General features: G+C 39.0%; 1 non-coding gene across 1 annotated transcript; it reads left to right on the plus strand.

The window, feature by feature from the left end:
• The first annotated feature begins 1,988 nt into the window (after nt 1-1,988).
• LOC149750876 (small nucleolar RNA R71) lies at nt 1,989-2,095 on the plus strand. The gene has a single exon (XR_016399056.1). It is a non-coding gene; the product is annotated as a small nucleolar RNA R71 (small nucleolar RNA).
• Nucleotides 2,096-13,258: the final 11,163 nt, after the last annotated feature.

The raw sequence follows: 13,258 nt of genomic DNA on the forward strand, positions 1-13,258 counted from the left end.
GCTCCCTTATGCTCTTTGAGAATTTTCAATAATTTTAGTTCTTGACTTTGTTCGAGTTGGGATGATATGATCACAGAAAAAGTCTCTTCTTGACCAAGGTATGCGTACTTGAGCTCAGATGGCAAAGGCTTTAGCTCAAGTTTAGGTGCTTGAACACTAGATGGTAGAGGACTATTGTTGCGTGTGGGCAATTCTTCAAAACGAGATTTCCACCTATCTGTATCCAACAAAGGAGCTGAATCTCATATAGCACTGATTTCTCTAAAGTTTTGGTTGATATCTGTATTTCCGAAATGAGTTAGGCATGTTTCTAAAGGATCAGAAGAAAGAGATGGGACAAGAGGATCCTCTACAATGGAGTCGATCAGATTAACTCCATGAATTTCATCATTTTCGTTATCATTATCGGGTTGTTTACAAATGTTAAATATATTAAAATCTATAGTCATATTCCCGAATGACATTTTCATTATTCCATTTCGACAGTTAATCAAAGCATTGGAAGTAGCTAGAAATGGGCGGCCTAGAATGACAAGTATTGGAGTGGTACAGTTCATGACAGCTGGGTATCTAATACTATGAAGTCGACTGGAAAGTAGAATTTATCAATTTGGACAAGTACATCCTCGACTATTCCTCTTGGTATCTTTATAGATCGATCGGCAAGTTGGAGAGTAACCTTGGTGGGTTTTAATTCACCAAGTCCTAACTGTTCATAAACTGAATAGGGCAGTAAGTTAACACTTGCACCTAAATCAAGAAGGGCTCGTTGTATCCTGAAGTTTTCTATGATACAAGATATGGTAGGACAACCAGGATCTTTATACTTAGGTGGGGTGTTGTGTTTGAGAATAGCACTCACCTGTTCAGTTAGAAAAGCTTTCTTTTGTACATAAAGCTTTCGCTTTATGGTACAAAAATCTTTTAAAAATTTGGCATAAGATGGGATCTGCTTAATGGCATCTAATAAAGGAATGTTAATCTTTACTTGTTTAAAGATATCCAGAATTTCTTGGTCAGGTATTTCCTTTTTAGCTGCAAGCAAGCGCTGAGGGAATGGAACAACTATTTTATGATGGGGTATTGAATCATTTTGTTCATTATCATTTTCATCCCTTTTCTCAATGGATTTTTTAGGTCTGTCATCCTTCGTTGGAATTTCTTTGTTAATTATTTTTCCGCTACGAAGGGTTGTGACAGACTTAACTTGTTCAAATTTAGGTTGGGATGAACTTGCTTCATGGACCTCATGTTGACCCTTTGGGTTAGATTAAGGTTGGGCTGGAAATGTCCCTTTTTCCCTAACATTGAGTTGAGCCTCAATTCTACCTACAGAATTTTTAAGTTCTTGAAGTGACTGCATGGTATTCTGATTTATTTGAGTCTGCCCTTGCATGAAGGTTTGCAAAGTATCTTCAAGGGATTTCCTATGTGGTGGCACATAAGGAGTAGGAACAGAATTTCCTTGAGATTCATTGGCAGTGGGTCCATGTCTCCAACTAAAGTTAGGATGGTTTCGCCAATTAGGATTATATGTTTCTGGAAATGGTCTTTTATAAGTATTGGTGAAATTTGCTTGATCATGCAACACTTCTTGAAAAGCAGGGATTGTAGGACAATCCTTGGTCACATGTGCATTACTTTCACAAATTCCACATATACTTTCAACAAAAGTTTGTGCTTTTCCTAAATTAGCCTTGCTTAATTCCATGGCTTCAACCTTCCTAGTCAGATTAGCAATTTTTACATTGACATCATTATCATCTTTAATAAGATATATTCCTCCTTTTGTATTAGGTGCCATTTTAGATTTTTCATTTTTATCTGTTGTATCCCAAGCTTGTGCATTTTCTGCTAAAAGATCAAAATAATCCCAGGCTTCATTTGGTTCCTTACTCATGAATTCACCATTACACATCATTTCTACAAATTGTCTCATATTTGAGGACAAACCATCATAAAAGAAACTAATGACCCTCCAAATTTCATATCCATGATGTGGGCAAGCAAGCAGAAGGTCCTTAAATCTTTTCCAACACTGAAAAAATATTTCTCCATCTTTTTGTGCGAAGTTCATGATATTTCTTCTAAGTGTGTTTGTTTTATGTGTTGGAAAGAATTTCTTTAAAAATTCTCTTGTCATTTCTTGCCAGGTGGCTATGGTCCTAGGCCTTAAGGAGTGTAACCATGACTTAGCTTTTTCCTTTAAAGAAAAAGGAAATAACTTAAGCTTAACTACCTCTTCAGTGACATCATTGAAATGAAGTGTTGAACACACTTCATCAAATTCTTTTAGGTGCAAATAGGGACTTTCAGAATCAAGTCCGTGAAACTTAGGGAGTAATTGGATTATTCCTGGTTTCATGTCAAAAGCTCCCGCAGCAGTAGGAATAACCATACAAGATGGGGTACTGGTCCTAGTGGGTTGTAGATAATCATGAAGCGTTCTAATAGGTAAGTCATCTTGAAATTCATTATCTCCCTGATTACTACCATTATCTTCCATTTAATTATTTGAACTTTTATCCCTAGATTCAACTCGGAATAATCTTTTCGTTTTATCCCTTTGCCACAACCGCATATACTGACCAATTAACCAGTCGACTTTTTTTTTAATTATTATTATTATTTATTTATTTATTTATTTATTTTGTATATATATATATATTTTTAGAGTTTTGGATGAGTATGAATATTACCTAAAGCTATGAATATTGACACCCTGCTACTAAAATTATTCACAATCAAACAGTATCAAAGCATAGCACCCTTATTTCTAATGTTTTCCTAAAAATTTCTAGACAGCTCCTAACTGGTTTGAAGAGTACACTTAAGCCTCCAATCCGGTCTAATAACCTAGTCGACCAGGTAAGCTCCCAGGTAAGTGGAGGGGTCACGATGCGTATAGCAAAGGTCCCACTTAAAATCCACTTTCCTCGAATAGAAACTGTCTCCCTTCAATCACTTAGAGGGACAAAGCTTGCCTAGACATCGACCGGGGTCATAGAGCGAAATTGGTGCAACTTTCAGTGGTCTTCGTCCTATTGAGCTCGAATATCCTTAGGGGCCAACGTCTAGTTGATTTTAATTAGGCTTAGGATATTTATGCACTGGGATGATTTTTGGGCTAAGGACGAGTGATGAAATCCCAACCTTATCTTGTTAATGGGTTCAGCCCTTAGATTATTTTATGCAAATGCTTTATACTATATGCAACAATCAAGAAAATTTTAACATTTTATGTCATGACATTAAATTGCATTTGAATAGTTGATCAAGCAAACTAGCTAAAAATTTTTTTTTTTCTTCTTTTTATTTATTTATTTTTTTTATTTTATTATTTTAATTAATAAATTTTTTTTAATTTTTTTTAAACAAGAGTAAAATTCTAATGTAGGAAAAATAGGACTAGTATGAGCAAAATAGGAAAATTAATTTAAATACTCACGACCGGAGTTCGTTCACTCCGGGAATCCAAAAATGTGATCTTGATCTTCCTCGTTACTGGTCCTGCTTGTGTCATCCTTGAATCTGAAAAGATTTGAAATTTCAGCTGTGTTAGAAATAAAGAAAAATTGAAGAAACAAAAAGTAAAAGTTGAAATTTTGCAACGTTGTTCTCGTTCGCACGTTGCAAATCCCCGGCAACGGCGCCAAAAACTTGCTACAACTTTAATCTTGCTCTTTTAAAAAGGAAAATTAAATGTAGAATACCCCAAGTATAGGGTGTAGCAAAGTAATATTCTCGGTGAGTCCGAGGTCGAATCCACAGGGATTTGACAGTGAACAAAAAACTAAAGGCTGAATAATATTCGGATTGACAAAAATATAACTAAGGCATTAGGATTCAGCCTAGCATTTCATCATGCTTTTCTTAAAATCACCTATTAATCATAATAAAATAGATTTAGTCTTATGGGCAGCATTACAGTAATTCTATTTTAAACTACAGGGATTTCTAAGCATCTGTTATACCCGGGAGAAATAACAAATCAAAGGAAATATATAAGTTTGAAATAATTTCTATAAATCTACTTCACCACAAATCTAAAACATTAAAATCCCATTGATGATTAAAGAAAATACATGAAGAAAATGTTAGGCTTTTCCCTAGCCTTAGCTAAAAAAGATTTAGCTATCCATATGAGATGCAAACATTTTTATAAAAGGATTAGTAAAGAATAACTTAAAATAAACATAAATCCCTTTTTTTTTTCTTTGGTTCAGAAAACAGGGTGCTCTGTTTTCTTCTCCCGGCTGCTTTCTCCCTTCCGTGGCCTTGGTTTCCTCTCTCGCCCGACTGGGAAAATGCGGATGTTGGCTTCCCCCTCCTCTCTCGTTCCGTCCCCGGCTCCCCTTTGTCTCCACGGGCAGCAAAGACTTGGGATGCTTCGTTCCGAAGCGGGGAAGAATGGGAAGTCAAATGGCTATTGGGAACTTGGATGGATTCGGCCGGCTGTCTTCTCTCCTCCCTCGCTCGGTTGAGAAGACGGATCGGAAGAGAAGGTATAGATGTTGTGCTTCGGTGATTCCCCCCTCACTCTCACCTCTTGTCGACTGCTTTTATAGACACCTTCAGCGTGTTGAAGGTGTGGCTGGGAAGATGGAAGGACGCTGGAAGATCGCCGTTCTAAATGGATGGAGAACGTGGCTGAAACGTCTGGAAGGAGGCTAAAACGTGGGATGAATGAAGTCTGGAACGCGTGGAAGACGAATGGTTGCTGCTGCTGAGAGATCACGGAACGGATGGAGAGCGTGGAGAGCAGAGGTGACTCGGCTGATGGCTTGAACGCGGACGGTTTGGCTTCGGAGTTCCCTTGCTGGAACAGGGGAGACGGAAGCCACGAATGAGACGCTGCTTGGAATGCATGGAATACGCGGGTGAGAAACGCTCGGAGATGACGAACGTTGGGAAGCTCCTCACGGACGCATGCTCTGTTCGTTGGGGAGTTTTTTCACGGATGAAAGAGCCGGTTTGGGAGTTTGGGAGACATTGATGTTGGGAAGTTGAGAAGACTCCTCTGATGGCTGAAATTCATTTGCTGTAAAGGAAGTGGAGAACTCGGCTTGGAATGGGAAGAAAATGTGAACCGTTGGGATGACTCCTCTTGGCATCGGATTGGACGTGTTCTGATGCATGAAAGCTTTGTTCCGAAACAGAGGAGGTGAGATGGATGGCTTTTGGGAAGTTTTGCTTTGAGTCAAAGAGCTTGGGGAGTTGAGATGCCTGCTCGGAGATGCTTGAATTGACTCGGATGGCTGTGAATTTGTTGAGCTTGGGCTACTGGTCATTGGGCTCAAACCCAATGTTATTGGGTTTCTTGGATTACTTGCGTTCAAACATAAAAAAGAATATTAATTAATCAATTTTATCAATAATGATTAGCTATAATGCTAATTAAAATGGTATGAAAATTGTACTTTTTGTGCTCTCATCACTATAGGATCCATTACTTGTTGCTTTTCAGAGACTTTCTCTTCAAGCTCAATTTTCCTCCCACTGCCTCTATCAAGGATAAACTATTTTTCCAGAAAGACGGCATGTCGGCTCACAAACACATTGTAATCCTCTGAGATGTAAAAATTGTATCCTAATGACTCTTTAGGATATCCAATGAAACGAGCACTTATGGTCCTAGGCTCTAACTTGTCCGCCTATAGTCGCTTGACGTGGGCCGGACATCCCCAAATCTTGAGATGACCAAGACTCGGCTTCTTACCATGCCATATCTCATACGGTGTGGTAGGAACGGATTTAGAGGGAACTCTATTCAATAAATAAATCGCGAATAATAAGGCATCTCTCCAAAGAAACATAGGTAGATCAGTGAAGCTCATCATGGATCGGACCATATCCAATAGAGTCCGATTCCTCCTCTCTGACACCCCGTTGAGTTGAGGTGTACCCGGAGGCATCCATTGTGAGACTATGCCATTCTCCTTGAGATAGTCCCGGAATTCTCCACTAAGGTATTCTCCTCCTCGATCTGATCGAAGAACCTTAAGGGTTTTTTCAGTCTGTTTTTCTACTTCATTTCTGAACTCTTTGAACTTTTCAAAAGACTCAGATTTGTATCTCATAAGATACACATACCCATATTGTGAATAGTCATCGGTAAAGGTAATGAAGTATGAATAACGACCTCTAGCTAGCACATCGAATGGGCCACACACATCAGTGTGTACCAGGGTAAGTATTTCAGTGGTCCTCTCCCCATGTGTGGAGTGATTGATTATAACCCTATTTGATTTTGATGAGCTCAAAGCATTTGAGTATATCTTATGTTTACTAATGAATTCAATCTAGTGTTTCAGTGAAAATCTTGTAAATTTATGGTTAAGTGTCTTTAGATTTAGTTCAAGACATTTTGGATAAGTTAAGAAGTCAATCCGAACCAAAGTCTGAGACTCGAGTCGACTCCGGGAGATTACGAGTCGACTCCAAGCGTATCAGAAGCACTGGCACAGGCTCGAGTCGACTCCGGAACATTTCGAGTCGACTCCGACTGAGAACAGACAGACGAACAGAAAGACTCAACTCAAAACCTGTCAGCGAGCCGACTCCTGAAGAGCGCGAGTCGACTCCGATGCTTGCCGAGTCGACTCCGGAGTAGTATGAGTCGACTCCAGGGGGTTACAGACAGAAAGACAGAGAAGGTATGTTGGACCCTGAGAGCCGAGTCGACTCCTGAGGAACGCAAGTCGACTCCGATGGTTGGCAGGTCGACTCCAAAGGAAGCGAGAGTCGACTCTCAGTGTAATACAAGGCAAAAGTCAGAGAGTAACTTTCGGACACTGAGAGCCGAGTCGACTCCCGCAAAGGGCGAGTCGACTCCGAGACAGCGCGACCCCAAAAAGACAGAAGACTGCTTTTCGGATACTGAGAGCCGAGTCGACTCCAGAACAGTCCGAGTCGACTCCAAGACAGCACGAGCCAAAAGACAGAAGCTCGGAAGTTCGAACTCTGAGTGCCGAGTCGACTCCCAGAATTCACGAGTCGACTCGAGTGAGCAAACTTGGAAAATGCATCCATGGATTCCTTGGGATGAGCCGACTCCAAAAGTGCCAGGTCAGCTCCAGACTTTGGGGAGTCGACTCCGAGTTAAGTCGAGTTGACTCCCAGTCGAGAAGAGCACTTTAATTCAAATCCGGAACAGTTGCCAAGCCGACTCCAGAAAAGCATGAGTCGACTCTTGCTGCAGCCGAGTCGACTCCAGATCGCGCGAGTCGACTCCGATCCCAACGGAAACATTGTCAGGATGTGCAGAATGTGCAGAACGGCTAGTAGATTGTGTCTAACGGCTAGTTTCTATGGGGAATGGCTTAAATAGCCACAGAGAACTGTAGCAAGGCAGAGAAGTAACATTCCTTTCAAAGAAAACACAATAACTTCATCTGCCAAAGGGATTTCAGCGGAAAAGAAGGAAGAGAGCCATTAACTCCATTCAACCAACTCTTCCCAGCATTAAAGAAGTCTCCTTCTGCCTTCAAGTCTTCAAGACATTCAAGAGGAGACCCAAAGTTCGAGAAGCCCTCCACTACATCATCATAAACTTGTTTGAGGGCTCTTAACTTTTCTATTATTCATATTGCTGAATATCTGCTTATTTAGAAGCTGTATTTTTCTCTTTGTTCTTTCTATCCATTTGGTCCTTACTTGATTCAATCAGGGGATTGAATCAAGGGTGTAAAGGTTTGTTGGTGAGCCTAGGTTGAAACCAACGTGTCAGGGTTCGATTGTGATCCCAGGAAAACAATCGGGTGGTTCTAGTCGGTGAGCCTGGAAAAACCGACCGAGTTCGTTGTGACCTCGTAAAACAACAAGTTAGGTTGTGAGCTTGTAAAACAACCGGCTGTAATCCAAGGGGTTATAGTGAATACCCAAGTGAGGCTTGGGGAGTGGACGTAGGAGCAAGGGTTAGCTCCGAACCACTATAAAATCTTTGTGTTTGTGATTGCCTTGTCATCTCTTACTTTCATTTCATTCACTGCATATAGCATCTAATTAATTAACTTACAAAAAGTATTAATTAGTTATCCACAGACATTTTAATTGCAATAATTATTTTAAAACCCAATTCACCCCCCCCCCTCTTGGGTTGTCTATCTGGGCAATAAGTGGTATCAGAGCCTGAACTCTACTACCCAAAGAGTAAAAGATCAAAATGACAACCCCATTTGGATCTTCTCACATTGAGGGCCAGTCCACACATAGACCTCCATTCTTTAATGGATCCGACTACTCATATTGGAAGGCTAGGATGAGAATATTTATCCAAGCCCAAGACTATGAGATGTGGACCATCATACTAAATGGACCATACATCCCATCCATTCATGTAGAAGGTGTCACTGTATCCAAGCTTGAAAATGATTGGGATGACAATGACATAAGGAAGGCACAACTAAATGCCAAAGCCATGAATGTACTTTATTGTTCTTTAGATAGAAATGAATTCAATAGAGTCTCTACTTGCAATTCTGCAAAAGAGATTTGGGATAGACTTGAAGTGACACACGAGGGCACAAATCAAGTAAAAGAATCTAAAATAAATATATTAGTTCATAAGTATGAATTATTTAAAATGGATTCTAATGAAACAATCACTTGCATGTTCACTAGATTCACTGACATTGTCAATGGCCTAAAAAGTCTTGGCAAAAATTATTCTAACAGTGAGCTTGTCAGGAAGATTCTTCGTTGTCTACCAAGGTCATGGGAAGCCAAAGTGACGGCAATTCAAGAAGCCAAGGACTTGAACAAGCTTCCACTTGAGGAGCTTCTTGGATCCTTAATGATGCACGAGCTCACAATGAAACAACACAGCGAAGAAGAATCCTCTCATAAGAAAAAGGTAATAGCTCTCAAATCTACTTCTTCTAACAAGGATTTATCTTGCAGTAGCAGCAGTGAAGAAGAAGATCATGAGGGAGATGATGATGAGGCTCTTCTCGTACGTAAGTTCAAAAAATTCATCAACCGAAAGAAGTCCTTTCATCAAAGGAGAGGTCCCTCAAGTTCCTATTACAAGGATAAAGGTAAGGAAAGGAAAAATGAGGGAATCGGATGCTACGAATGTAAGAAGCCGGGACACTTCAGAGCGGACTGTCCTTTGCTCAAGAAGGCCAGCAAGCACAAGAAAAAGAAAGTCCTCGTCTCCACCTTATCGGACTCCGATACATCATCTTCATCATCGGAGGAGGAACAAGAAGAAAAGGCCAATCTATGCTTTATGGCAAACGAAAATGAGGTAACATCTGAAACGCATTTAGATTTTACATTTGATGAGTTATATGATGCGTTTAACGAATTAATGAATGAATATAAGACAATAAGCCTTAAGAATAAAGAGCTAAAACTAACCAATCAATCTCACCTCCATAAATACGATAAATTAGTTAAGGATAAGGATTTTATCACTAAAGAAAATTTAGAACTTAAGACAAGCAACCAAATGTTAACTCAAAAAACTCATACCTTAAGTAAAGATAACGAAAAACTAACCAAGGAAATTTCTGAACTTAAAAAGGATAAGCAAACTATTGGAGGTAATTTCACAAAAGACTTAAATGCACTAAAAACAGAAAAACAAAAATTGACACTAGAACTTGAAAAGTACAAGCCTTTTGTAGAAAAATTTACATATAGCTCAGAAAAATTAGAAATGATACTCAATAGTCAACGAGCTGTGTTTAATAGAGCCGGTTTAGGGTATAAATCTAAGAATAAGCAAAAGCTCCTTAGTAATTTCTTTGTGAAAGCAGGAGAAAGTGAAACTAAGAATATAACCTGTTTTTGCTGTGGAAAAGTAGGACATAAAGCTAATATGTGTGACCATAGGAAAGGAAAAGCTAAAAGAAAAATTAAAAAGGTTTGGATTCCAAAAGGAACCAACATTACTAACCATGAAGGACCTAAGAAAACTTGGGTACCTAAAATTGTATGATTTCTTTGTGTAGGAGTGTCTTGCAGCCAAGGTCGACAAAAACTGTTGGTACTTAGATAGTGGCTGCTCAAGACACATGACGGGTGACAAAGACCAATTCTTCACCCTTGAGCCCAAGAAGGGAGGTCCTGTGACATTTGGAGACAATAACCAAGGTCACATCATTGGTATAGGTAAAGTACAAATTATCCCTTCAACTTTTATTGATAATGTTCGATATGTTGATGGTCTTAAGCATAATCTACTTAGCATTAGTCAATTATGTGATAGAGGTTTTGATGTGTTGTTCAAACCAACCTTATGCATCATAACCAACTCAAATGACAATAGTTTAGTTTTCAAAGAAATAAGACGTGGGAATGTGTATGTAGTAGACCTTGAGGATCTTGCCAAACATAACCCATGTTTAGTTGTTAATGAAACTAAGGATAATGATGCTAGTTGGTTATGGCACCGTAAGTTAGGTCATGCGAGTATGGACACAATATCAAAACTAGTTAAAAGAGATTCGGTGATAGGTTTGCCAAAACTAAAGTTTGAAAAGAATAAGATATGTGAAGCTTGTCAATATGGCAAACAATCAAGGAACTCCTTTAAATTCATAAATTGTGTCTCTACCTCTAGACCTCTAGAACTACTACACATGGATCTATTCAGACCAACTAGAACCACAAGTCTAGGAGGAAATAAATATAGTCTAGTTATTGTAGATGACTTTTCTAGATATACTTGGGTCATGTTCTTAGCTCATAAAGATCAAGCATTTTCAGTTTTTAAGAAATTTCATAAGGAAGTAACAAATGCTAGAGATACTTCAGTCATAGCTATTAGAAGTGACCATAGAACCGAATTTGAAAATCATTTATTTGATGAGTTTTGTAGTAAAAAGGGAATAACTCATAATTTTTCTGCACCTAGGACTCCACAACAAAATGGAGTTGTAGAAAGGAAAAATAGAACCCTAGAGAAAATGGCTAGAATCATGCTATGTGAAAGTAACCTCCCTAAGTACTTTTGGAGAGAAGCCATTAATACCTCATGTCATATACTAAATAGAGTTTTATTGAGACCCATTATAAAGAAAACACCTTATGAACTTTGGAAAAACAGAAAACCAAAGGTAAACTATTTTCATGTCTTTGGATGTAGGTGTTTTGTACATAATAATGGAAAAGATAATCTAAGTAAATTTGACTCTAAATCTGATGAGGATATATTTGCGGGGTATTCTACAACTAGTAAAGCCTATAGAGTCTTTAATAAAAGAATCCTTGTTATTGAAGAATCAATACATGTAGTTTTTGATGACTCTAGTGATAATTCTTCTAGCAAGAGAGTTGATCTTGATGATGATGCTGAAATACTTGAAGAAAAGATTGATGAGATGACATTACAAGAAGATGAATAAAAATTAATTGGAAATGCATCATCAAGCTAAGAGGCTGTTGTGGATCATGGGCTGACTAAGGCTTGGAAGTATGCTCATGGGCATCCTAAGGATTTAATTTTAGATGATCCATCTCAACCTGTTAGGACTAGAGCATCTCTTAGGAACTTAAATAATCATCTAGCTTTTGTCTCACATTTTAAACCCAAACACATAGAAGAAGCTGAAAAAGATGTAAATTGGATAAATGCAATGCAAGAAGAATTAAACCAATTTACTAGAAACAAGGTATGGAACCTAGTTGAACGACCCTCTGAATATTCAATTATAGGTGCCAAATGGATATATAAAAATAAACTTGATGAAAATGAAATTGTAATTAGGAATAAGGCTAGACTAGTAGCAAAGGTGATGACCCAAAGATTGATTTTGATGATCACAAAACCTTGAAGTATAAATACTAATGTTTGTGTTGCAAGGAGAAAGAATTTATTTTGCAAGGAACATAGCAAGATTGGAAGAATACAAGAAGGCCTCCAAAGCTCTCAAGAAAAGTTGGAAGAAAGCTACAATTTATTGGCCCAAGTTTCAAGTTTAAAGAATTCAAGTTGGAGGAGCAAATTTAAAGAAAAATTCAAAAAAATAGTCCTCGAGTCGACTCCGGAAAGTTTAGAGTCGACTCTGGCACTCTAGAGTTTCAAGAAACAGTGCTCGAGTCGACTCCGATACTCTACGAGTCGACTCCGACTGAGAACAAACAAAAAGACAGAGAGTTGATTTTCAGCGCTACAGTGATCTCGAGTCGACTCCAACTTCAGTGCTACAGTGCGGAGTCGACTCCCAGCTATAGTACCGGCAGACTACTATTCACGAGTCGACTCCTATTTCAGCCGAGTCGACTCCTGCTTCAGCCGAGTCGACTCCTGCTTCAGCCGAGTCGACTCTAGCACGCTGGGAGGCATAACAGCTAGTTTTTTCTTGATTCCAACGGCTCTATTTTTGTCTCTAACGGCTAGATTTTTGTTTCCACTCCCTCTAAAGCTATAAAATCAAGAGGAGAGCTAGGGAAGAGGGCATGGAAGTGGGAGAAAACATTTAGGAAAGAGATTTCAAAGAGATTACAAGGAAAATCTCCCATAAGCACAAAAGGGCCATCCAAAGTAAAATAGAGAGAAGAAGAGCATCCAAGTGAATCCCAAAGCTTCCTCTCCATCCGTGTGCTGCCTCGGTGATCCTCTACTTCGTGCCAAATCAGAAGAGGGTCAAGTAAAGAAGAAGCCGAGCTCCTTCATCTTCAAAACGCGTTTGAGGGCTTCTCTTTACTCTATTTGTTTATATTGTTATATTTGCTTGTTTAAGAAGCTTTGATTTGTTTTAAACCTTTGTTTTAATATCTTGTAACTTGATTCAATCAAGGGATTGAATCAAGGGGTTAAGGTTTGTTGGTGAGCCAAAGAGAAAACCAACGGTGTTAGGTTGGTTGGTGAGTCGAGGGTAAAACCAACGTGTAAAGGTTCGATTGTGATCCCGGAAAAACAATCGGGGTGGTTCTAGTCGGTGAGCCTGGAAAAACCGACCGAGTTCGTTGTGCGCTCGTAAAACAACAAGTTGGGTTGTGAGCTTGTAAAACAACCGGCTGTAATCTGTAGGATTATAGTGAAATTTCCAAGAGGTCTTGGGGAGTGGATGTAGGTGCTGGGGTGCACCGAACCACTATACATCTTTGTGTTTGTGATGCCTTATCTCTTGTATTTCATGCCTTCCATTCATGCTTGATTGTGTAATATCTCTAGCTTTGTTTTCTATAGAGTTATAAGTGATTTGCTTAGCTTCCACTCCATTCTTACCATACACATAGATTAAGATTGATCATACAACTATAAGTTAATTTTAGATCAATTGCACCCTAAAGCCATAGTATAATT

The sequence above is a fragment of the Phoenix dactylifera genome, chromosome 18 (genome assembly GCF_051530095.1).
Source record: "Phoenix dactylifera cultivar Ajwa chromosome 18, Ajwa_hap1_PhDact_Kaust_v1.1, whole genome shotgun sequence".
In the NCBI taxonomy this organism is placed as follows: domain Eukaryota; kingdom Viridiplantae; phylum Streptophyta; class Magnoliopsida; order Arecales; family Arecaceae; genus Phoenix; species Phoenix dactylifera.